The sequence below is a fragment of the Pelodiscus sinensis genome, unplaced genomic scaffold (genome assembly GCF_049634645.1).
Source record: "Pelodiscus sinensis isolate JC-2024 unplaced genomic scaffold, ASM4963464v1 ctg56, whole genome shotgun sequence".
Classification (NCBI taxonomy): Eukaryota; Metazoa; Chordata; order Testudines; family Trionychidae; genus Pelodiscus; species Pelodiscus sinensis.
In genome coordinates, this window is record NW_027465934.1 from 230,970 (window position 1) to 256,520 (window position 25,551).

At 49.3% G+C, this 25,551-nt stretch overlaps 2 protein-coding genes across 4 annotated transcripts in view; one reads left to right on the top strand and one right to left on the bottom strand.

Moving 5' to 3' along the window:
- Window positions 1-25,551, top strand: part of LOC102458593 (ras GTPase-activating-like protein IQGAP1) — a 564,033-nt gene that overhangs the window by 76,368 nt on the left and 462,114 nt on the right. The gene's annotated exons all lie outside the window — the stretch shown is intronic.
- MAP1A (microtubule associated protein 1A) overlaps window positions 1-25,551 on the bottom strand; it is a 117,367-nt gene that overhangs the window by 50,905 nt on the left and 40,911 nt on the right. The window lies entirely within an intron of this gene.

Below are 25,551 nucleotides of genomic sequence, written 5' to 3' on the forward strand. Positions count from 1 at the left end.
GCACCTCTGCACCCTCCTGTTACCCCCCCCCCCCCCGAGTACCAAGGCTGGAGCCAGACACCTCTGCACCCTCCTGTTACCCACCTGCCCCCAGCCCAGATACCAAGCTTGGCCCTATGCACCTCTTCATGCTCCTGTTACCCTCTGGATACCAAACCTAGAGCCAGACACCTCTGAACCCTTCTGTTAGCCACCCCGGGTACCAAGGCTGGAACCAGGCAACTCGGCACCCTCCTGTTACCTGCCTGCCCCCAGCCCAGATACCAAGCCTAACCCTAGGCACCTCTGCACCCTCCTGTTACCCCTCTCTCCCCCGGGTACAAAGCCTGGAGCCAGGCACCTCTATACCCTCCTGTTACTCTCCCTCTCCCGGGTACCAAACCAAGCTCCGCACCCTCCTGTTACCCCCCATCCCCAGCTTGAGTAGCAAAGACTAGAGCCAGGCTCTATGTTTTTGACCTGCTGGCCCCCGCAGAGAGTTTAGATACCTCAGTAGCAACATCAGAGCTTGCCCACACCTTGAAATCCATGCACCTGGGTAAGGCTCCCCAGCTTATTCCTATACAAGTTTTGCTGAGCCCCTTGCAAGCAAATGGTTACCTTGCTGAGTGGCAGAAAGTGCCTGCCCCACTCCTCCCCCACCCAATATCTTGGTTCAGCATATGCCAGGCAGGTTCCTGGGCAGTGGTGGAGGCTGCATGTGCTATTCAGCCTCCTGCATTCATCAGCGAGCTCCCTGGCTTGCAGAGCAACTGGTGAGGAACCCAGGGAGCTGAGTGGGAAACATGACCTCAGTCACCCCAGAACTTGCATGGGACACGGACACAGCTTCATACAGAGGGGAGTCCAGAACACTGCTCCCTGTGGTGGCTGAGGTCTGGGGAGGCCTGGCACCGCCGGCTCATGGAGCTTTGGGCACCTCTGGCCAAGGGTGGGGCCCTCAAGGCTTCGCCAGATGGGGAGAGGGCTTGGGGCTTTGGCCATAGGCGTAGGGGTGCAGGCAGAAGGGGCAGAGCCAAGGGCTAGCCACACCAAAGAGATGCTCCAGTTCTTTCCGAGGTGGGCTGGGCCTCATGTCATGCCCATAAACCAAGCTCCTTAACCAGCATTTGAAATATTGGCAGCGTTTTGGCCCCCAGGCCCAGCACCATCTATCCAAACCAGACGGGCTGTATTGAAGTCCCACATGGCTCCGAGATCTGGACACAGAGCAGCGGTAACAAGGGCACAGCCTGAGGACCCTGAGCCCTACGCACCACTGCCTGGGATGATCATGTGACCAGGGAGCACCTCCCAGGCTGCAGTGCTTTTCTGGGGTACTGGACGTCGACATGCCAATTTTCAGAAAAGCCTCTTTTGAAAGAACACAGGAAAAAGAGACCCAATTTGCGTACCACAAACTGCGCATCTTTTTCTAATTTAACGTCACCTTCAAGACCCTCCTGAGCCTGGTGCCAGGCCTGTTTCTAGACAATGTGTTAAACCCACATCTCTCCCCCTAACCAACGGCATCGTTTCAGACTCACTTCCCCTTCTCTGGGGTTCCAGATGGGGCTGCCTGCTGCCCCTGCTTCTGTTTGATCTGGCCTGAGAGCCCGTGAAAATCACTGGAGGCTCCCACCTAGACATACGGGTATTACGATTTGCTCACTGGAGGGTCACTAGATGGTACAGGCTGAGTCCCTTTTGTCATAATGAACCTGGAAATCATGAACCCTGCCCTTCCTGCACTGACCCAACACTTTCAGAGTGTAGAATTCACTGGGAAAGGGTAGAACTGCCTGAGCGCGCCTGCCGGCCTTTTAGCAGGGCCTTCTCCCCATGGGATTTTCAGAGGCAATCAGAGGCAGTAAGCGACCTGGGATACATAGAGCAAGAAACCTTCAAAGAAATGAAAAAGTGAATTTAGCATCTACCCTTCAGCAGCTAGCCAAAAACACCAATCAAGAGCAAGCACTGGGGGGAGGGGATAATCCAGTTCGGATTAATGTTTTACCGAGATGTTTATACATTTTGCGCGGACTCCCTGTCATCGCACCATTCTATTTTAAAAGATTTAATAGGATTATCAAGACTTGTGCGCAGGGCCTAGCACAACACTCCAAACTCTCTTGCAGCTCCTCCCCCGAGAGCTGGCTTCCGACTCTCAGACCTTTTTCATTGTTATGGTGGCTGTCTCGTGTCCAGGCCTCTCACCACCTGCTACAGGGGAATGAGAACATCCCTTATGAATGGGGGTTCAGAGGAGATGAATTCAGTCAGTCCTGCTGGGATCCTTGTCCCTACAGAAAAGCAAGGAAAAGCCCTCTACAGTGGACACCAAGAAGTATGCCAAGAGCGTTTCCTTTCACTCAGGCACCACACGGAATCCACTCTATGGATTTATAGATGGCAGCCAACCAAACCTATGGCGGGAATGAAGAGAGAGGCGGAGTCCTCTCTCGCTTGGCTGGTGGGGGGCTGGTCCACTTGAGCTATTACAGCAGTAAAGCTACAAGCTACCACAGGGGTGGGCAGTAGTTTTTGCAGGGGGGGGGCCACTCCATGAATGCTGGTAAATTGTCATGGGCTGGCTCTGGGCATCCAAAAGGGGCAGGATTGAGGGGAGAGAGAGGACACACAGACTTTGTGACAGATTATATGTGTGATCAGAAGAGTGTGAGCGTGTGTGAGAGTGACCCTGTATTTGTGTGTGTGTCAGAGACAGGGTGTGAAAGTCTGCGTGTAAGTGGTACAGAGACAGGCTATGACACAGGCTGGGTGTGGTGTGACACACAGTGTGTGCGCTAGCTGCTGCAGGATACGTTTCTGAGAGACAGGGAAAGCTCTCCACACCCCGCCCCTCCACTCCATGGAGATGGGGTAGATGTGAGAGGGAGGAAGAAAGAGAGAAGGCTCCTGGAGAAGCCTTAGAAACAGTGCACTGCCTCTTTAAAAAGGCACTCATCTGTCACTCACAATTTAGAGCTCATAATGGAGCAGCTGCGCTGTGTGACCCTCCCCCTGCCCCCCACTATGCAGAGATGGGGTATAGGCACAGGGGACACACTCCAGCTCAGCCACAAGACAGAGCAAAGTGGCAGGAAGGGCCACTGACCAGCCAGCTGTAAGTCTGCACCCTCTGCCAATCAGGTACAGAACAGTAGAGATGCACCTCAAACTTCCCAGACCCACATCATCTACATCAGTTGGCCCGTGGCCAACCCACTCAAGGCAAACCTTTCCCTGGAGCAACGACAACAAAATGCCTTCACTTATTGCTAAATACCTGAAATGTCAAATTCTTCATACAAGGCTACTGAAGCTATAATGGGGGAGGGGGCAGCTACATAGCCCCTAAAAACATAAGAACATAAGAATGGCCATACTGGGTCAGACCAAAGGTCCATTCAGCCCAGTATCCTGTCTGCCGACAGTGGCCAATGCCAGGTGCCCCAGACGGAGTCAATCAAATAGATAACGATCAAGCGATCTCTCTCCTGCCATCCATTTCCACCCTCTGACAAACAGAGGCTGGGGACACCATTCCTTACCCATCCTGGCTAATAGCCATTAATGGACTTAACCTCCATGAATGTATCTAGTTCTCTTTTAAACCCTGTTCTAGTCCTAGCCTTCACAACCTCCTCAGGCAAGGAGTTCCACAGATGACTGTGCGCTGTGTGAAGAACTTCCCTTTATTTGTTTTAAACCTGCTGCCCATTAATTTCATTTGGTGGCTCCTAGTTCTTATATCATGGGAACAAGTAAATAACTTTTCCTTATTCTCTTTCTCCACATCACTCCTGATTTTATAGACCTCCATCATAACCCCACTTCGTCTCCTCTTTCCCAAGCTGAAAAGTCCCAGTCTCTTTAATCTCTCCTCATATGGGACCCATTCCAAACCCCTAATCAATTTAGTTGCCCTTCTCTGAACCTTTTCTAATGCCAGTATATCTTTTTTGAGATGAGACGACCACATCTGTACGCAGTATTCAAGATGTAAGCGTACCATGAATTTATATAAGGGCAATAAGATATTCTAACTCCGCCACTGGATAAGTAAAGCGACTGGCTTAGGCACGAAGCTAAGCATCTTGAAAATGTATGTATTTAACAGCATGTTGTACGGATGTGAGACATGGGTGATAACAAAAGATTCGAAGAGAAGGATATTGGCGTTTGAGAGGAGTTGTTATAGAAAGATCCTGAGAAAAGGATGGATGCATGTGGTCACCGATGAGGAATTATATAGGAAGATACAGCTGAAAGAGAACTGCAGAAGGTTATACAGAGGAAGTTACAGCTATTCGGATATATCTGCAGAATGAACAATGAGTGAAAAGTTAAGACCCTGGTATTTGGCATAATGGATGGTCCAAATAGGCAAGGCAGACCCCACAGAGAAGTGGTAGCTGATCTAGTAGATCGGTACAGAGCTAGTCTACAGAAACTAAGCCACTCCGCACTGGACAGGGAAAGATGGAAGGAAATAGTGAGAGAGGTATCGGACACCAACAGGTGTTGAGCCCATGGTGTTTGTTGATGATGATGATTCTCTATCCCTTTTTTAATGATTCCTAACATCCTGTTTGTGGATCATTCTCTGAAGACGTCCATGTAGTGTGCAACGGCAGTCAGAAAAGCAATGACTCCAAGATCTCTTTCCTGATTAGCTGTAGTTAAATTATCCCCCATCATATTATATGCAGGGCTCGACAAACTATGTAATTACAACCCGGAAGAGCTGGGTTTGGGTGATCTGCGCGTGTGCAGAATGATCTGTGCATGCACAGATCACTGGATAGCGCGGCTGGCGAGCACAGCTCGCCGCGGCTCGGCAAAACCTGATTATATGTATAGCTGGGGTTATTTTTTCCAATGTGCATTACTTTACATTTCTCCACATTAAATTTTATTTATTTGCCATTTTGTTGCCCAATCACTTAGTTTTGTAAGATCTTGTTTAAGTTCTTCACAGTCTTAACTATCTTGGTCTTAACTATCTTGAGCAGTTTAGTATCATCTGTAAACTTTGCCACCTCACTGTTTAGCCCTTTCTCCAGATCATTTATGAATAAGTTGAATAGGATTGGTCCTAGGACTGACCCTTGGGGGACACCACTAGTTACCTCTCCATTCTAAAAATGTACCATTAATTTCTACCCTTTGTTTCCTGTCTTTTAACCAGTTCTCAGTCCATGAAAGGATCTTCCCTCTTATCCCATGACAAGCCAATTCTACAAGCCAAATACACAGAGAGGCATTGGAATGACAATTCATCCACAAATTCAATTCCTCCACCAATAACCTTCTCAATCGAGATAACGGATGGCTGGGACATTATCAACTTAACATTCAATAAAGGTGCCAACAGCTCTTTGTCTGTGTAAATACTTGCGTTAGTACCCTTCCTATTTAACTGTATCAGAGGGGTAGCCGTGTTAGTCTGAATCTGCAAAAGCGACGAGGAGTCCTGTGGCACCTTATAGACTAACTGAAGTGTAGGAGCATAAGCTTTCGTGGGCAAAGACCCACTTCGTCAGATGCATCTGACGAAGTGGGTCTTTGCCCACGAAAGCTTATGCTCCTACACTTCAGTTAGTCTATAAGGTGCCACAGGACTCCTCGTCGCTTTTGCCTATTTAACTGCTATCCTCTGATCCTTATCTGCTTCTTTTTAACTATCCAATCTTCAGGTGCTTATAGATTACCAGTTCTGCCTACTTGTTTTTCCCTTTGATATTTTCATAACCTTTGCTCCTTGTTTCCTTCCCCTCTCTCGTGTCTCCCCTATTTATTCTGGGTCTGCACATCCTAAACTCAAAACTCTGGTCATCTGAAGAAGCGGGCTATGCCCACGAAAGCCCATGATACCATCTACATGTTTTGTTAGTTGTATAAAGTGCTACCAGACCATTGCTCTTGTTTAAGTTTAACTTATTTTACATAAGAGCCTTTGGTGAGGAACCCTGTCAAAGGCTTTCTGGAAATCTAAGTACACTATATCTACTGCTTCTGGTGTACTTAAACTTTTTGTTATTACCTTTTGAGTTTTTGGCTTGCTGTTCTTCAAACTCCTTTTTGGCTTTTCTTATTACATTTTTACACTTAATTTGGCAGTGTTTGTGCTCTTTTCTATTTTCCTTGCTAGGATTTGACTTCCATTTTTTAAAAGATGTCTTTTTATCTCTCATTGCTTCTTTTACATGGCTGTTAAGCCACGGTGGCAATTTTTAAATCTTTTACTGTGTTTTTTAATTTAGGATATACATTTAAGTTGGGCCTCTATTCTGGTGTCTTTGAAAAGTGTCCATGCAGCTTGCAGGGATTTTACTTTAGTCCCTGTACCTTTTAATTTCTGTTTAACCCCCTCTTCTTTGCATAGTTCCCCTTTCTGAAATTAATTGCCACAGTGTTGGGCTGCTGAGGTGTTCTTTCTACCATAGGAATGATCAATGTTATTATATTATGGTCACTATTTCCAAGCAGTCCTGTTATAGTTACCTCCTGGACCAGATCCTGTGCTCCACTCAGGACTAAATCGAGAATTGCCTCTCCCCTTGTACGTTCCTGTACCAGCTGCTCCAAGAAAAGGAGGCTACTCACCTTCCTGTAACTGATGTTCTTCGAGATGAGTGTCCCTGAGGGTGCTCCACATGAGATGTTGAGTGCCCCAGTGCTTCCCGACTGATTTTTCTCTCAGCAATGTATCAGGGGCCAGGCATGCGTGGCACATGTGAGCCTCCCTCAGTACTATCACGCATGCACGGCCCCCCTCCCTTCAGTTCCTTCTCTATCTGGAACCCGGCAAATAGTGTATTATAGATGTTATCATAAGGGCATTCCGAAGTAGAGGGGAGGAAGGGAAGGTAATGGAGCACGCCCAGGGATGCTTATCTCGAAGATCATCAGTTACAGGAAGGTGCATAACCTCCTTTTCTTTGTCGAGAGGCATCCCTGGAGGTACTCCACATGAGGTGACTTTAAGCAATATTTTCTTATGGAGGCAAAGACTTTGGATCAGGTAAGTATGCCGTTTGTAGTACAGCTTTTGCTAGTTTGCTATGCTGGAGGGGTCCTGAGGGGAGTGTATAATGTTTTGCAAAGGTGTTTTCTGATGACCACGTGGCTGCTGCACATGTGTCATGTAGTGGGATTTTCCTCAGTTAAGCCATGGATATGGCGACTGCCCTTGTGGAGTGTGCCCGAATTGGAACTGGTGGAGGTAGGTCCTTTAGGGAATGACAGGTAGCAATGCAATCTGAGATCCAATTTGACAACCTCTGTGATGAAATTTGTTTTCCCTTGCTATGATCTGCGATGGAAATGAAAAGACGAGGAGAGGATCTGAAAGATTTTGTTTTGTCCATGTAGAAGGAGAGAGCCATATGAGGAGAGGTTAAAGCGACTGGGACTTTTCAGTTTAGAAAAGAGGAGACTGAGGGGGGATATGACAGAGGTCTATAAAATCATGAGTGGTGTGGAGAGGGCCGATAAAGAAAAGTTATTTATTAGTTCCCTAAATAGAAAAACTAGAGGACACCAAATGAAATTAATGGGGAGCAGGTTTAAAACTAATAAAAGAAAGTTCTTCTTCACACAGCGTGTAGTCAACCTATGGAACTCCTTGCCAGAGGAGGCTGTAGAGGCTAGGACTATAATAGAGTTTAAAGAGAAGCTAGATAATTTCATGGAGGTTAGGTCCATAAAAGGCTATTAGCCGGGGGATAAAATGGTGTCCTTGGCCTCTGATTGTCAGAGGCTGGAGATGGATGGCAGGAGACAAATCGCTTGATCATTGTCTTCAGTCCACCCTCTCTGGGGCACCTGGTGCTGGCCACTGTCGGCAGACAGGATACTGGGCTAGATGGACCTTTGGTCTGACCCAGTTCGGCCATTCTTATGTTCTTAGCCCTTCTGACATCTAGGGTGTGCATCTGAGCTTCAAAAGCATTAGCATGAGGTTTTGGAAAGAATACTGGTAAGTATATTGTCTGATTCAAATGGAAAGGGGAGTGTACCTTGGGGAGGAATTTTGGTTGCGGTCACATCGTGACCTTGTCCTTAAAAAATACGGTGAAAGGTGGCTCTGCCCTCAGGGCAGCCAACTCGCTTACTCTGCAGGCTGATATTATTGCTAACAAAAATGTCATCTTTAAGGATAAATGGCATAGGGAACATCACCATGGGTTCAAATGGCAGTTTTGTGAGGGCTGTTAGTACCAAGTGTAAGTCCCAAGGCTCTTGAGGGAGTGCCACCTCTGGGTATATAGCCTGAAGACCTTTCAAAAATCACTTTGTTACTGGGTGTGCGAAGACTGTGGTGTCTTCCACTGTTGCATGAAAGGTTGCAATGGCTGCTAGGTGAACCCTGATTGAGCTGAGGAAGAGATGTGATTGTCTGAAGTGTAACAGGCAGGGGAGGCCCGTCCATACAGGAGAACTAGGCGGTCGCCTAAGGTGCCAAGCTAAATGGGGCGTCAAACAGTGGCACAATATCATTGAGGGGTTTGGAGGTGGGGGCGCCGATTGCATGGTTTGCCTAGGATGCCAGTTGCTGGCAGCTAGTCTAGGGCCGCCCCTGGTAGAAACTGTTACTCACCTTGTGCAGTAACATCTGTTCTTCGAGATGTGTCCCCCCGTGAGTGCTCCACTATAGGTGTCGGGCTTGTCCCAGCACCGCAATCTGGAAAGTTTTCTCCAGCAGTAGCCCCCTCCAGAGGACCATGCATGCACAGAGGTGTCCCGCGCCGTTCGCACCTTTTCTGCGTCACGCGGTCCGACATGCCAGTTCCTCCTAGCCGGAGCATCTGAAACAGAGAAAGAAAAGAGCTCCAAAGCAGGGAGGAGGGCGGTCGTGGAGCACCCATGGGGACACACATCTTGAAGAACAGATGTAACTGCACAAGGTGAGTAACAATTTCTTCTTCTTCGAGTGATGTCCCTGTGGGTGCTCCACTATAGGTGAGTATGAAGCAGTAATCCAAACAGCTGATAGTGCTTCGGAATTATCTGTGCACAGAAGAAAGAACTGCTTAAGCGACTGCTACATCCATAGCTGAGACGAACAAGGGCATAATGCCTAGCAAACGTGGATGACGACGACCAGGTTGCCGTGCGGCATATGTCACGTAGCGTGACGTTCTACAGGAATGCTGTGGAAGTAGCCATGCTTCTGGTCGAGTGCGCTGTTGGTGCACAGGGCAGAGGCCTGCCCCTAAGGGTGTAGCAGCGAGTGATGCAGTTAATGATATGCAACGATATACGTTGTGATGACAGTTGATGACTTTTAGAATGGTTTGCCACTGATAATAGTAATCGTGGGGACTTCTGGAAGGGATGCGTTCTGTCCAAGTAGAATGCAAGCGCCCTTCTGACATCTAATGTATGTAAGTGCGCTTCCTCGGGCGTAGCATGTGGCTTGGGGTAAAAGGTAGGAAAAACCATAGGCTCGTTGACGTGGAATGACTAATTAACTTTTGGCACAAAGGCTGGGTGACATCTCAGCGTGACGCCCTGTTGAGTGAATACTGTGTAGGGAGGATCGGCAGAGAGTGCAGCGAGTTCAGAAACTTGGCGGGCCGAAGGGATCACAAGGAGAAAGGCAACTTTAATAGCGAGAGTCTGTAAGTCACAAGTTGCGAGCGGTTCAAACGGTGGGCGAGTAAGAGTGTCCAATACGAAGGTAAGGTCCCATGGTTCTGAGGTAGGCTTGTGTGGTGGGTAGAGATTGAAAATACCCTTAAAGAACCTCTTCATGAGTGGATGTGAGAAGATGGAAAAACACTCTATCGGAGTGTGAAAGGCCAAAATCACTGCCAAATGTAGTCTCAGGGAAGCGACTGCCAAGCCTTGCGAATGCAAGTGGAGTATATAGTCTAGGATGCATCGATCCTCTCAAGGCACATATCCAATGGCCTGTGAGTGGCACCAGGCGTAGAAGTGATGCCATTTGTAGAGGTAAGACCTCTGAGTGGTCTGACACCTGCTTTGTATCAACACGTCCCTGACTGCTTGGGAGCAGGTTAGTTCTAGCCCTTGAAGCCAGTTAGGAGCCACGCTGTCAGATGCAACCAGTTGATGGTGGATGGAGAAGATTGCCGCGCTGTTGCAAGAGCAAATTGTGCAGTTGTGGAAGTCGTTGAGATGGAGATAGTGACATCTGCATGAGCTGCGTCAGCCAGGTCTGACGAGGCCAGAAGGGAGCGACCAGGATTACTGTCGCTGCATCAGATAGTATTTTCCCTATCACTCGGGGTATCAGAGGAATCGGGGGAAAGGCGTATAGGAGATGATATGTCCCCCAATTGAGCAGGAAGGCATCTCCCTTTGATTGGCTGCCTATGCCCGCTCTTGAGCAGTAACTGCGGCATTTCTTTTTGTCGCGGGTGGCAAAGAGGTCGATTTCTGGGTAGCCCCATAGTTGAAAAAGATCACGGGCTACGTAGTCGAGGAGTTCCCATTCGTGTTGGGAGTGGAAGGATCTGCTGAGTGCATCTGCAATGGTATTGATCCTGCCAGGGAGGTAGGAGGCTATGAGTGTGACGCTGTGGCAAATCACCCAGTTCCAAAGGCGTACCGATTCCGCACATAAAGTTCTGGATCTGGCTCCACCCTGGTGATTGATGTAGTATACAGTGCATATGTTGTCCGTGAGAACATGCAGTGTGGTTCTCTGGATCTGGTGGACAAAGTGGCGGCAAGCACTGAAAACTGCTCTGAGCTCCAGGAAGTATATATGTAGTAGGGATTCCTGGTGGGACCACAAGCCTTGGACCTGATGCTGTCGCATACGTGCTCCCCAGCCTACAAGGGACGCATCTGTGGTAAGCTGGATTGACAGGGCTTGAGCGCGGAAGGGGACACCCGCAAGAGTATTGGCAGGGTCGAGCCACCATGCGAGCGAGTCCTTGACGCGGGCAGGAATAGGCATGAGTTTGTGGATATTGGTAATACCGGGTTTGTAGGCTGCCAGAAGCCAATGTTGCAGGCACCGCATACGAAGACGAGCGTGTGCTATGACGTACGTTGTAGATGCCATGTGGTCTAACAGCTTCAGGCAGGTAAGGTACGAGACTGCCGGAGCAGTAAGCAGGACAATCGATAGGTCTCGGATGGCGTGGGCTTTGTCTATGGGTAGGTACACCATAGCGGTTGTAGAGTCCAGTCTGGCGCATAAGGAATTCGATGGACTGGGCATCGGGACCAGAGAAGATTTTGGAAGATTGATGATTAGTCCAAGAGTCTCGAAAATACCTCTTGTAGTGGTAACTGCGGTCTCGGTCTCTTGCATAGAGGGGGCCGTGAGGAGGCAGTCGCCGAGATAGGGAAAGATAGTGATGCCGGCCCGTCGAAGGTATGCAGCTACGACTGCCAGGGTCTTTGAAAACACTCTTGGGGCTGCGGAGAGACTGAAGAGAAGCACCGCGTATTGGTAGTGATCGTTGCCCAGGGTAAAGCGTAGAAATCTCCTGTGAGCTGGATGGACGGAAATATGGAAGTATGCGTCCTGGAGATCGAGGGACGCGAACCAATCCCCTTTGTGTAGTACTGACATGATGGAGCCCAAAGTAACCATTTTGAATTTCTGCTTCCGCAGGTGGCGGTTGAGTTCACGAAGATCCAGAATCGGTCTCCATCCGCCAGACTTCTTCTCAGTGAGGAAGTACTGGGAATAGAAGCCTCTGCCTCAGAAGGAACTTATTCTTCTGCACCGATGGTAAGTAGGTGCATGACCTCCTGACGCAGCAGAAGGTCGTGAGAGGGGTCCCTGAAAAGGGACGGGGATGGGGGGTTGGAGGGAGTAGAGTGGAGAAGGGAATGGTGAGTCCAGAGGTTACGATCTCCCTGATCCAACAGTCTGTGGTGATGGCGAACCAGTGGCAGCAATAAGGGCTCAGGTGGCGGTGGAAAAATTTGGTTACTCGTGACGAAGGCTCCAATAGGGGGATGGTGCACAGACCCTCGACAAGGGCGTCAAACCTGCTGCCGAGGCTGTTGTTGGTTTTGCGGCTTATTAGGCTGCTGGCAGCGACATTGGGGGTGCTGCCTTTGTTTATGTTGGTCATAAGGCCTGACGCGTTGGGTGGTATAAGAAGAAGAAGGTCTCTGTCTGTTATACGGCCATGCTCTCCTGCTCCTGAAAGGCGGAGTGTACATCCCGAGGGTTCTTAATGTAGTTTGGGAGTCTTGATCCGTGTTCTGGGCAAACAAGGAGGCCCGATCAAATGGGAGGTCCTCCACCTTGGGCTGTAGATATTTCGGTACAGAAGCAAGGTGGAGCCAAGAGGCATGTCGCATGACGACCGATGTCGCCATAGTACAGGAAGCCGAGTCGGCAATATCCAGAGATATCTGGAGTGCATAACGGGCTGCTGTATAACCCTCCTGCACAATGGATTTCAGTATGTCTCGTTTGGAGTCCAGAAAATGTTGCATTAAAGGCACCAACTTCGAGTAATTATCGAAGTTGTGGTTAGCAAGTTGGGCGGAGTAGTTGGCCATCCTCAGTGTGGCTGTTGCCGACGAATATACCTTCCTCCCGAGCAAGTCCAGACGCTTAGCTTCCTTGTCCACAGCAGAGTTTCTCGATTGTGCGGACTTTGCCTTTTGCTGCGCTGCGTCAACGACAATGGAATTAGGAGCGGGGTGTGTAAAAAGAAATTCTGTGTCCTTAGTGTCAATAAAGTATTTCCTGTCTGTGTGTTTGTTGGTAGGGGACACAGATGCTGGGGTCTGCCAGATGTCATTAGATATTTCAAGGATCGCGGCATCAAAAGGGAGAGCCAGTTTCAACTTGTTGAAGGTTTCTGAGGAGGGCATGCTGCTTCTGTGGTGCCTCAGAGGTACGTACATTTTGTGAATAAGCTACCCATTTAAAAAGCTCGTGGAATTGTTTGTAATCATCCACGGGAGAGGGTTTATCATTAAATACAGTGTCATCTGGGGAGGAGGAAGAGATGTCCTTTGGGGAAGCTGTGGGTTGTTGCTCTGCGACAGGTGACTGAGTGACATCACTGTGGGGAGCAGAAGTTGTTGACGCATCACCAGTAGGTGTTGGTGGGCGCTGAGCCAGCGGGATAGAGTCCTGGGTTATTGGTCGTGGTGAGTATAATTGCTGCCATTCTGGAGATGAGGGGGGTGAAGGCCTTGTGAAGGAACGTGAACAATCACGATGGGGCGAGGTGCACCTACAGTAATGGGAGTCATGGTGTGAATATTGCGGAGAGTAAGAAGTAGAGCTCCTATGATGATAGTAACGCAAGCGAGGAGGAGATCCCGGGGATTGTGAGCGATGGGAATGGTGACATGGAGATCTCGAGTGGTATGTGCAGTGGTAACGTGGCGGTGTGATAGATCGCCTTGAAGATCTGCAGTAAAGGTGTGTGGGAGAGTGCCCATAATGGTAGTGCCGTCGTCTTTGAGAAGGTGAGAGCGATGGCTCGGGGAAAAATGCCTCCCTGTCGGGACTGGGGGAAGGCATATGGGGATGGTGAGTCTTCCTTTGTGCCTTAGTCTGTATTCTCATGGATGGGGGAGCCATGGGGATTGGACTACCGGGAATCGAGACGACCGAGGCAGAGTCGGAAACTTCCCCCAAGAGGCGTGGTGACCTAGGTGCGGAGGATGGGGATGCTGGTGCCATATCCTCCCGAACCGTGGGATTGTGGGCCCACAGGGACCGGAGCCGAAATGATGGGTGGTGCCGATTGGGTGGTCGGTGCGGGCAGGTGTGGGCGTGCCCTGTATGAGATGCAGAGCTGATCCCCAGGTCTTGAATGGGGCCGGGTTGATCTGGGTGCCGAGTGCTTTCTTGGTGCCGGCTCTGCTGTCTGCGCTGATTCGGCTCTTGATGCCGGCTTAGTCTTTGGTGCTGGCTTAGCTGACGGTGCCGGATCGGCTCTCAGTGCGGGATTGGTCATCGGTGCCGTCTCCGCCCTGGACGTCTGGTCAGGTCCCGTATGTGGCAACGGTGCCGGGTGCATCAGTGCCAAGGACCGCACCATATCTGGCTGTGGTGCCGCGTGGAGACTTGGTGCCACAGATGATGGTGCCGATTCCGGACGACCTGGCGGTACCGAGAATACTGAAAGCACGGGGCTAGGCACCGATGTACTATGGGCTTTGGTTGACTTGTCTGCTCCCTGTCTGGGAGGGAAGCCCGATGAGCTCCGTGCCTCTCCTGCACTTACGCTTCTGGGTGGAGCGGAACTTTTTCCGTCCCTGGACTTACATGGGACTGGAGCTTCCCGTTCTTCTATTGACAGGGGCTGAAGCGCCTTATTGAAGAATAACATCTTCAGGCGCATTTCTCTATCCCATCTTGCCCAAACGGTAAACTTCAAACAGTGACTGCATTTCTGGGGGATGTGGCCCTCTCCCAGGCAGCGAATACAATGGGAGTGGCCATCAGAGGCTGGCATGACGTCGCCTCACGAGGCACATTTCTTGAAGCCGGGAGAGCTGGGCATATTTAGTGCAGCGGTCTTTGGGGGAAGAAACAACTTGAGGGGCTGGTCGGAGTGGCCCTCAGTAATTATAACGGCAAAAGAGAGAGATAGATATATATTTTTAAACAACTAACTAACTATGATAATAACTGACTAACACTATGTAGGAAGGGGCTAACTGGGAAGGAACAGAAGAATTTATGATACAATTTCTCCTTAGGAGAGGAGCGTGTTCCAAGTCCATCTGCAGCTGTGGACGGTTAGGAGGAACTGGCGCGTCAGACCGCGTGATGCAGAAAAGGCGCGAATGGCGCGGGACACCTCTGCGCATGTGCGGTCCTCCGGAGGGGGCTACTGCTGGCGAAAACTTTCCGGATTGCAGCACCGGGACAAGCCCGACACCTATAGTGGAGCACCTACGGGGACATCATTCAAAGAAGAAACAGGTATTCCAGTATATCAGGAAGTGGAGCGTCTTGAGGTTGTATGTTATGAGAGGTTGCCCAGAGAACAAATTGAGTCCATTTGCTCATGTAAGTTTTTCTTGTTGCAGGTGCTCTGCTCTGTAAGAGGACATCACGTACTTGTTGAGAGCACTGCAGTTCTATGCCCGTGAACCATCTAGGTACCACGCCTTGAGATTGAGTTTGCGAAACTGTGGGTGAGTATACATGATCCCTGGCTGATAAAGAATGTTGGGATCGTTCAGAAGTGTGATTGGTTGATGTATTACTAGCCTGAGTAGAAGGGGAAACCACAGCTGTCGAGGCCAGCAGGTGTAATAAGGATAACTTTGGCTTTGTCATTCAGAATCTTTATGAGGACTCTGTTGAGGAGAGGAAATGGGGGAAAAGTGTAATGTAGGAGTGCATTCCAGGTTATAACTAGAGCATCTCCGGAGGACTCTTTCCTCATGCCCGCCCTGGAGCAGTAACGTTGGCATTTTTTGTTTTCTGAAGTGGCAAATAGATCTATATCTGGGAAATCCCACTGGTTGAATATATCGCTGAGGAGTGTATAGTAGAGTTCCCATTCGTGCTCTTGTGGCAGAGCTCTGCTGAGGGCATCTGCCATTGAATTGATGGCCCCAGGAAGATGGCAAGCGGATATCTTGGGCTAGACACATAGAGTGTGTGTGATTGGGCACCGCCTTGCTTGTTTATATAGAACATGCATGCGGTGTTGTCTGTATATATTTTTACATGTATCCCCGTGACACTGGGTAACAGCTGTTGGCATGCTAGGCGAACTTCCCTGAGTTCGAGGGCATTGATGTGGAGCATGCAGACTGTTGGAGACCATAGGCCGTGTGTTGTGCGGCCTTCTGTATGGGCACCCCAACCCGTAAGGGATGCATCCAGGGCCAGACTAAGGGGTGGGTGAGCTGGGCAGCTGCCCGGGGCGCCAACTGATGGGGGGCGCCTGATGGCAACCGTGTGCCTGGCTCCCGCAGTGCTGGCTCCCCCCCATTCCCATGGCACCTGCCAGTAGCGCCCTTCCCCTCACGGCCAGGCACGGCCCTGCATGGCCAGGTGCAGCCTGCCCCGGGCTGTGAGCCAGCAGCGGTGGCCGGGCTGGGCAGCGCATGTACCGTGCCCCCCGGGGACGGCCCATGCACCCTATGGGGGGTGGGCCCGCATATGGCTCGGGCCGGCCCTGGATGCATCTGTAGTGACAACTACAGAGGGTTCCAGGGTTCGAAAGTGACTGCCTATGCACAGGTTGCATGATTTTGTCCACCAGTGTAGGGATGCTTTCACAGGGTGTGGTGGTGTAATCATGTTGTTCATATGATGGATGTGTGGCTTGTACTTACCTCCAGGGTTGGCTTCGATGCATCTCAAAGAGACGTGCATTTGGGACCACAGGATTGCATGATGCCATGTGACCTAATAGTTGAAGGCAGTTGTAAACCCTTACTACTGGCATATCTTGAAGGGATTTTGCCAGTTGACTGAAGCGAGTGAATCTGTCTGTCAGTAAAGAAGCTCTGGCTGTGATTGAATTGAGCTGACCTCTGATTAACTGGATTGTTTGGGTTGGCGTGAGTGTTGATTTGCTGTAATTTATTAGGAAGCCTAATGAGTGAAGGCAGGTATCAAAGTAATGGTATTTTGGTAACAGTCTTGACTGGTCCTCGCTTTGATAAGGCAATCATCTAAGTATGGGTAAATCATGATTCCTTGCTTTCTGAGGTGAGCAGCGACAGCCGCTAGCATCTTTGTGAATACCCTTGGTGCAGTGCAGAGTCCAAAGGGCAGAACCGTGTACTGTTAATGTTGGAGACCTAAAGTAAAACGGAGAAAACGTCTACTAGAGGGGCAAATGGATACATGAAAATATGCGCCCTGCAGGTCAAGAGAAGAAAACCAGTCACCAGGCTCCAAAAACTGGGATAATAGTATTTAGAGTGACCATTTGAATTTTTGTTTCCTTATGTATTTATTTAGTAACTGAAGATCAAGGATCGGTCTCCACCCACCTGTCTTCTTTTCTACAAGAAAATAATGTGAGTAGAATCCAGTTCCGTGGAACTCTTGGGGTACTGATTCTATGGCTCCTAATTCAAGAAGGTGGTCAACTTCTTGTTGTAATATGATTTTGTGAGAGAGGTCCCTGAAGAGGGATGGGGTGGGAGGTTGGGGAGGGGGAGGAGAGAAAAAAGGGGTGGTATAACCTAGGGAGATAAGTGGGTAACTCAAACTATCAGTGGTAATAGATACCCAATTTGAAAGGAAAGGTAATAAGCAAAAAAGGAAAGGTTTAGAACGATTCTCAAGCTCTGCTGCATGTGGTGTAGTTTTACTTCTCTCGACCATTGTTTCAAATTTGGTTGGGATGAACGGTTGGGGTTATTAGTCTGAGAGCGACACCTGTGCTACCTGTTGTGACCCCTCTGTTGGTATGGGGCTTGGTCTTGCCTCTGGTACTGGTAGGTGAATTGTGGGTACCTAGGTCTCTGATATGGTTGGTACCTGTACTGTCTCGGTCTCGTGATAGGGGGTTTGGATACCAAGTGACCGCAATATGGCTCTGGACTCTTTCATTGATTGGAGAAGTTCGTTGGTCTTTGCAGAAAACAGTTTTTCTCCATCGAAGGGAAAGTCTTCTACCGATGGCTGCACTTGGCGGAGGAAAGCAGAAGACTTGAACCATGAGGCTCGTCTCATAGTGACTGCAGTTGCAGTAGTCCTTGTAGCTGTGTCTGCTGCATCAAGTGCAGCTTGCAGGGCTATCCATGATATTATTGGTCTTCTGAAACAAGAGCCTGAAACTGTGCCTTTTTATGGTCAGGGATATCTTTAATAAAAGTCTTGAATTTTGTATAATTATTGAAGTCATATTTACTTAATAAAGCTGCATAGTTCACCACTCATCTGAAGAGTGGCTGAGGCATAAACCACCTTTCCGAACATATCCAGGCGTTTATTGTCCTTTTCGGATAGGGTGGAATGATTTTGTTGTTTGTTCCTCTGCTGTGCAGCGTCTACGATGAGGGAGTTGGGTGGGGGGTGGGAAAAAAGGAATTGAGAACCGTTAGGGGGGACATAATATTTTCGGTCGGCTTTCCTACATGTTGGGAGGATAGATGCAGGTGTTTGCCATAGTGTTTTAGCAAGCTCCAGGATGGCTGGATTAATATGGGCTGGGCTGAAGGATGTTAGTGACTTCATGTTGAGAAAGCTGAACTTCTTCAATAGATATATTTAAATTGATAGCAACTCTTTTAAATAATTCTTGAAAAGAGGAGAGATGATCGGAAGTAAGAGGGACAGGTGGTAGCAATGTCTGTTCCATGGTGGAGGCTGCGTTTGAAAGTAATAGAGATGTAGAAGCTGACATAGGAGAGCAATGACTTTCACAGTCAGTTCCCCTCATGGAGGTGTGGGGTGATAAGTTTAAGGGAGAGCAGGGCTTTGCCATGTGCTTGGTCTTGCATGGTTTCTTTTTATATTGTTGAGGTGGTTGATTGAACATTTGCCACTGTGGGGGGTAAAGCATAGGCGGTAGCATCCAAAAATAAGGAGCCCAGGGAGCCATTTGTGCTCTAAAAAAGTCCTGTTGCTGATAAGCAGACCCTATAGAGCCCTCCCTATACGGCTGAGGTGAAAAGGCAGGTAAGCACTCTTCCTCATCCTCAGAGAGGGCAGAGAGGAAGTCAGAATAATCAGAGAATGGAGATTGAGGATGTATGTTATCAGTTAAATTATGCGACTGTGAAGTGGGGGAAATTGCCAGGTCTTTGTGGTCATTGTGAATAATGAGGGGAGTATGCAGCATGGATAGCTCTGTTAACTGTAAACAATTTGCCCCCCCCACCCCGCCCCCAGATAGCTCTCCTCTGAGGTGTTGCCCCGGTAATGGGAGGGGGGGCCAGCACCCAGCAGTTGGTCTGTGAGGGGATTCCTCAATGCTGTGCTAGGAGCGGGAAAAGCTCCTATAGCCAGTGGGAGGGCAGTGTAAGCACTGCTGAGTCAGCGCAGAACGTGAGGCAGGCAGGGGGGAGACCTGTTGCCTCAGTAAGGGCAGTCTTTTTTACATTTTTATTGCCCCTTTTTGTACTCACCCGAGGTTCCTGGGCGGTCAACGTGCTCAGGTGGTTATTGCCTGAGCAGTGTGTCTTTCTCCGCTCAGCGTGCCACTGTCTGGGCTGCTGGTTCAGAGAGCTCGCCCCTGCCTTTGATAGCTTAGGGGACGATTGCCTCATAGGGAGGGCTCGCCAAACGGCGGTGAGCACTGCTTGCTAGCCGCGCGGAAGCGCACACTGCGCCTGTGCTGACTGCGCTGCGCGGCCCCGCCAGGCTAAAATCTACTCACCATGGGCGAGTAGATTGACTAATTTGTCAAGCCCTGCTCATAGGTGTATTGCTTAGACCCGAGCCCAGCTCAGAGCTATTGTGTCTGTCCTTGTCACAATAGGACATTTTAATTCGTAGCTCTCTGTCTTTATGCGTTTTCAGCTTAGTGCAGTGGGAGACAGGCATTAAGTTCTTGCAGAGTCCGCAGCTTTAAAGCCGGGTGGCTGAAGACCACAGTGTTTTTGTTTTATAAATCTAGCTCTAAACAAGTGGAATAACTATTAACCGTAAAACTGTAAAGGTAAGCTAATTCTAAGAACAACTGTTTGAAGAAAGGGATTTGTGAGAAGTCTTTGCAGGGCAGAGGAGTTTCGTCTGAAGCCGAGGGCGGTAGAAAGGAACTGAAGGGAGGGGGGCTATGTATGCGTGATAGTACTGAGGGAGGCTAACATGTGCCACGCATGCGCGGCCCCCAATACATTGCTGAGAGAAAAATCCGTCAGGAAGCACTGGGGCGCTCAACACCTCATGCGGAGCACCCCCAGGGACACTTCTCGACAAAGAAGCAGTCATTTAAGGTATCGAGAAATTTTGTCTCTGTATTTCGTCCTGGGGTGACATGTACCCAGACAATATGAGGATAATTGAAATCCCCCACTATTATTGAGTTATTTATTTTGATAGCATTTCAGAGTCAACTATCACTGTCCTGGTCAGGTGGTAGATTATAGATCCCTACTGATATATTCTTATTAGAGCATGGTATTACTATCCATAGAGAGTCTGTGGAACAGAATCTTGATTCCTTTAAGATTTTTAGTTCATTTGATTCTACTTTTTCTGTCACATATAGTGCTACTCCCTCCCTCCCCCCGCACGACCTGTTCTGTCCTTCCGCTATATTTTGTACCCTGGTATGATTGTGTCCTGTTGATTATCCTCACTTCACGGGGTTTCTGTAATGCCTATTCTATCAATATCCTCCTTTAACACAAGGCACTCTAGTTCACCCATCTTATTTAGACTTCTAGCATTTGTGTACAAACACTTTAAAAACTTGTCACTGTTTATTTGTCTGCCCTTTTCTGATATGTCAGATTCCTTTTTATGTGCCTGTTTCTCATCTGATCTGGCCCATGCTTAATCCTCTTCCATCCTCTCCTCCTGACTAAAACCTAGAGAATCTCTATCAATAGACTCTCCTCTAAGAAGTCTCTGTCTGATCCACGTGCTCCTCTGCACAAATTGGCTTTCCCTCATCTCTTAGTTTAAAAACTGCTCTGCGACCTTTTTAAATGTTAAGTGCCAGCAGTCTGGATCCACTTTGTTTTAGGTGGAGTCCATCTTTCCTGTATAGGCTCCCCCTATCCCAAATTTCCCCAGTTCCTTATAAATCTAAACCCTTCCCCTCTACACCATCGTCTCATCCACTCACATTGAGACTCTGAATTAGGGTTAGCCTGCCTACCTGGCCCTGTGCATGGAACTGGAAGCATTTCTGAGAATGCCACCACAGAGGTCCTGGATTTAAGTCTCTTTCCTAGCAAAGGAAATATTAATCAAAATAAAAATAATTAAACAGATTAGGCACTTTAGCTTTATCATGTTAGTTTACCAAACTTCATTTTAAATAAAGTAGAATATTAATTTATGTTCAAAACAAAAGGTTGCAACGTTGTCTTTATCAGGGGTGGGGAACTTTTTTGGATTAGTGGCCACCAATCTATAGAACAATCAGTCAGGGGCCACACAAAAATGAGAGGCAACACCCCCCCAAAACAAAAAACCCAATCCTCACACTGATGTGGTCCCCAGCTGAGACTCCTCACTCCCCTGGTGCTCCAGCCCCATGGGGGAGGGGTCAGGGAGGACCAAGGTTCAGGGATTCCCACAGGCCTCCATGTGCTGCCATTTCCCCAGCCGGGGGAGGGGCAGTGACAGTTCACAGAGCTGCTTTCTTCTCCCCATGAATGGATCCTGCAGTGAGGCTGGAAAAAGGCAAATGTAGTGCCCATCTTCAAAAAAGGAAAGAAGGACGATCCAGGGAACTTTAGGCCAGTCTTACCTCGGTTCCTGGAAAAATCATGGAAGGGATCCTTAAGGAATCCATATTGAGGCACTTGGATGAGAGGAAAGTGATTAGGAATAGTCAGCATGGATTCACAAAGGGCAAGTCGTACCTGACCAATCTGATTAGCTTCTATCATGAGGTAACTGGCTCGGTGGACATGGGGAAGTCAGTGGATGTTATATACCTTGACTTTAGCAAGGCTTTTGATACGGTCTCCCACAATATTCTTGCCAGCAAGTTAAGGTACTGTGGATTGGATAAATGGACGGTAAGATGGATAGAAAGATGGCTAGAAGGCCAGACCCAGCGGGTAGTGATCAATGGCTCGATGTCAGGATGGCGGTCGGTTTCTAGCGGAGTGCCCCAAGGTTCGGTTCTAGGACCGGTTTTGTTCAATATCTTTATTAATGATCTGGATGAGGGGATGGAGTGCACCCTCAGCAAGTTTGCGGATGACACTAAGCTGGGGGGAGAGGTAGATACGCTGAAGGGCAGAGACAGGGTACAGAATGACTTAGACAAATTGGAGAATTGGGCCACAAGAAATCTGATGAGGTTCAACAAGGACAAGTGTAGAGTCCTGCACTTGGGACGGAAGAATCCCAAGCATAGTTACAAGCTGGGGACCAACCGGTTAAGTAGTAGTTCTGCAGAGAAGGACCTGGGGGTTACAGTGGATGAGAAGCTAGATATGAGTCAACAGTGTGCCCTTGTAGCCAAGAAGGCTAATGGCATGTTAGGTTGCATTAAGAGGAGCATTGCCAGCAGATCCAGAGATGTCATCATTCCCCTTTATTCGGCTTTGGTGAGGCCGCATCTGGGAGTATTGTGTCCAGTTCTGGGGCCCCCACTACAAAAAGGATGTGGATGCATTGGAGAGGGTCCAGTGGAGGGCAACCAAAATGATTAGGGGGCTGGAGCGTATGACTTATGAGGAGAGGCTGAGGGACTTGGGTCTGTTTAGTCTGCAGAAGCGAAAAGTGAGTGGGGGGATTTGATAGCGGCCTTCAACTTCCTGAAGGGAGGTTCCAAAGAGGATGGAGAGAGGCTGTTCTCAGTAGTGACAGATGGCAGAACAAGGAACAATGGTCTCAAGTTGTGGTGGGAGAGGTCCAGGTTGGATCTTAGGAAAAACTATTTCACTAGGAGGGTGGTGAAGCACTGGAATGGGTTACCTAGGGAAGTAGTGGAGTCTCCATCCCTAGAGGTGTTTAAGTCTCGGCTTGACACAGCCCTGGCCGAGTTGATTTAGATGGGATTGGTCCTGCCTAGAGCAGGGGGCTGGACTTGATGACCTTCTGAGGTCTCTTCCAGCTCTATGATTCTATGAAGTCATCAAGTCCAGTCTCCTGCCCTCATGGCAGGACCAAGCACCTTCTAGATCAGTGGTCTCCAACCTTTTAATGTGTAAGATCACTTTTTGAATTTAAGTGCAATCCAGGCTCTACCTCAAACCCAAATACCTTTGCCCCATCTACTTTGTGCGTGTGACAGGTATTAAGGGTGTGACCACCCCCCTCCTGCCCGGAAGGGGGAGGTTCAGTGGACCCCAGCACCTGTCTAGAATCTAGGTTTTGGTCCTCTGTCCTTCAGGACCGGTGCCTTGGATGCGATCTCCCTCCCCTGCAACGGGAGGAGGGGCTCGGCGAATCCATAAATCCCCGAGAAGTGGTTGTGTTGGGGCCCCTGGCCCTCACGTCTAGCCCGTGCCATGCGGGTCCAGCCAATGTGCGCAGAGTCTGGAGTGGGGTTTTGGCTGACTGGGGTGTTGTGAATCCCTAGGATAGGGGTAGGCGTGGGGGAAGAGAGACCCGGGCCTGCCCTCACCTCCGGGTCCCAGCCCGGGGCCCTAAGTGCAGAGTGCAGTGCTACCCTTGCACGATGGACGGGGTTACTCCCATACCTTATCCATCCACGGGCACCAAAGGCGCACTGCCCCGGGCTGCTTCCTTTCCCCCTCCCAGGTGATCTGGCCCTGGGAACTGCCATGGGTCCTTACCTCTGCTTGGGCGGTCTCTGGGCCTCCTGGGCGATCCAGGGATCCCACACTGTTTCCTCCAGCGCGGAGGCAGGTCCTCCCTCTCTCTGCCCGGATGGGGCTGCTTCCTCCGAGCTTCCTCCCCCGCCTTGCCCCCCTTGCATTGGTCCGCACCAGGGCATTGGCCGGCACGACAGCGGCCCCGCCCCCTGAGCCTCCCAGCGTTCGCCGACTCGTTGGCTCTTCTGGCCTCATGCTGGGGAGCACCAGCGTAACTTGGCCTCTGCCTCCCGTGTGGCAGCCAGAGGTCGGGACTACCACGGCCAGCCGTGGTGGTGGCTTACCTTCTCCGCCTCTGGGGGGGTGAGTCCTCCCCCTCGGCAGCGCAGACCCTCGTGGGTCCATCACAGTGCCCCTTCTCCAAGGCCCTTGCTCACTCCATCCTTCCTCCCTTTCATCAGGCAGGGGAGGGTGGTTAGGGCACAGGTTTTGGTCTTGGACTAAGGGATTCGGAGTGTGAGAAGGGATCGGAGCTGAGCCTGGGCTGGAGTGCAGGAGGGGGTTCAGGGTACAGACTCTGTATGGGAGTTTGGGTCTACAGGGGCATGGAATGCAGGAAGGTACATGACTGGGACAGGGATTCAGGCTCCAGCTGGGCACTGCTTACCACAGGTAGCTACTGTGTGGTGGTACAGTGGGGCTAAGGCAGGCTCACCCTGCCTTGGCCCTGCACCACTCTCAAAAGCAGCCAGCAAATTCTCTCCACCCCCATTCTGTGACGACAGAATACAGGGTGGGAGAGGGGAACAGCTCCAAGGCAAATGGCAGGAAGTGGGAGGAAGAGACAGCTGAAATGCTGCACTTGATACCTTCTTGGCCAAACCAGTCAAGATCACCTGTTAGAGGCTCCAAGATCTATCAATAGATCCCAAACTACTGGTTGGCGACCACTGGTCTACACCATCCCTGACAGGTACCTGTTTAACCTGCTCTGAAATATCGCTGGTGATGGAAATTCCACAACCTTTCTAGCACCCCAATAGGCAGGAAGTTTTTCCTTATGTCCAACCTAAACTTCCCTTACTGCAGTGTAAGCCCATTGCTTCTTGTCCCATCCTCAGAGACCAAGGAGAACAATTTTCCCTCCCTTCTCTTTGTAATACCCTCATAGTTACTTGAAAAATGCTATCGTGTCCCCTCTCAGTCTTCTCTTTTCTAAACTAAACAAACCCAATTCTTTCAGTCTTCCCTCACAGTTCATGTTCTCTAGACCTTTAATCATTTTTGTTGCTCTTCTCTGGACCTTCTCCAATTTCTCCACATCTTTCTTGAAATGTGGTGCCCCAGAATTAGACACAATACTCAAACTGAGGCCTAATCAACACAGAGTAGAGCGGAAGAATGACTTCTCGTGTCTTGCTCACAATACTCCTTTTAATGCCTCCCAGAATCATGTTTGCTTTTTTTGCAACAGTTTGCAACACTGATTGACTTAACTGACTCTTAATTGAATTACAATAAGCAATTTCCTCCTTTCTTGTCTCTTCCTTGTCTCCTCACCCCCACCTTGTGTTCTATGTAGCTGATTCGTTAGTTTGTAATTTGTTTAACTTTTTTCATTGTATCCTGCTGTTATATAACGGTCATGCCAATTCACTTTCAGACTATGATCTGAAGAAGCGGGTCTGGCCCACGAAAGCTCATCACCTAATAAACCATCTTGTTAGTCTTTAAAGTGTTACATAGTCTGATCTTGGTAAAACAAAAAAAGCACCAACACGGCTACCTCACTTTTACTTTTTTGCTCATGTTTAACTTGTCATCCACTAGGACCCTTAAATCGCTTTCTGCAGTACACCTTCCCAGTCTGTGTATGTAAAACAGATTGTTCCTTCCTAAGTGGAGCACTTTGCATTTGTTCTCATTAAACTTCATCCTGTTCACCTCAGACCATTTCTCTAGTTTGTCAAGATCATTTTGAATTATGACCCTATCCTCCAAAACACTTGCAGCCCTTCCCAGCTTGGCATCATCTGCAAACTTAATAATGGTACTCTCTGTAGGCTGGTAGGCCTCCTGGAGGGGTTCCTCCACCTCCAGGTCAGTGGGCAGCGCATCTGTCCCACTGCACAGCCCGTAAAACAGTCCCCAAGTCTCTAGTCCCACTAGCTCTGTGGTTCTCAACTGGTGGTCCATGGTGACTTTTTGAGTGGTCCACAGGAACATTGTCCAAAGTCACACGGTGTGAGCAGGTGCCACCGTTAGGCT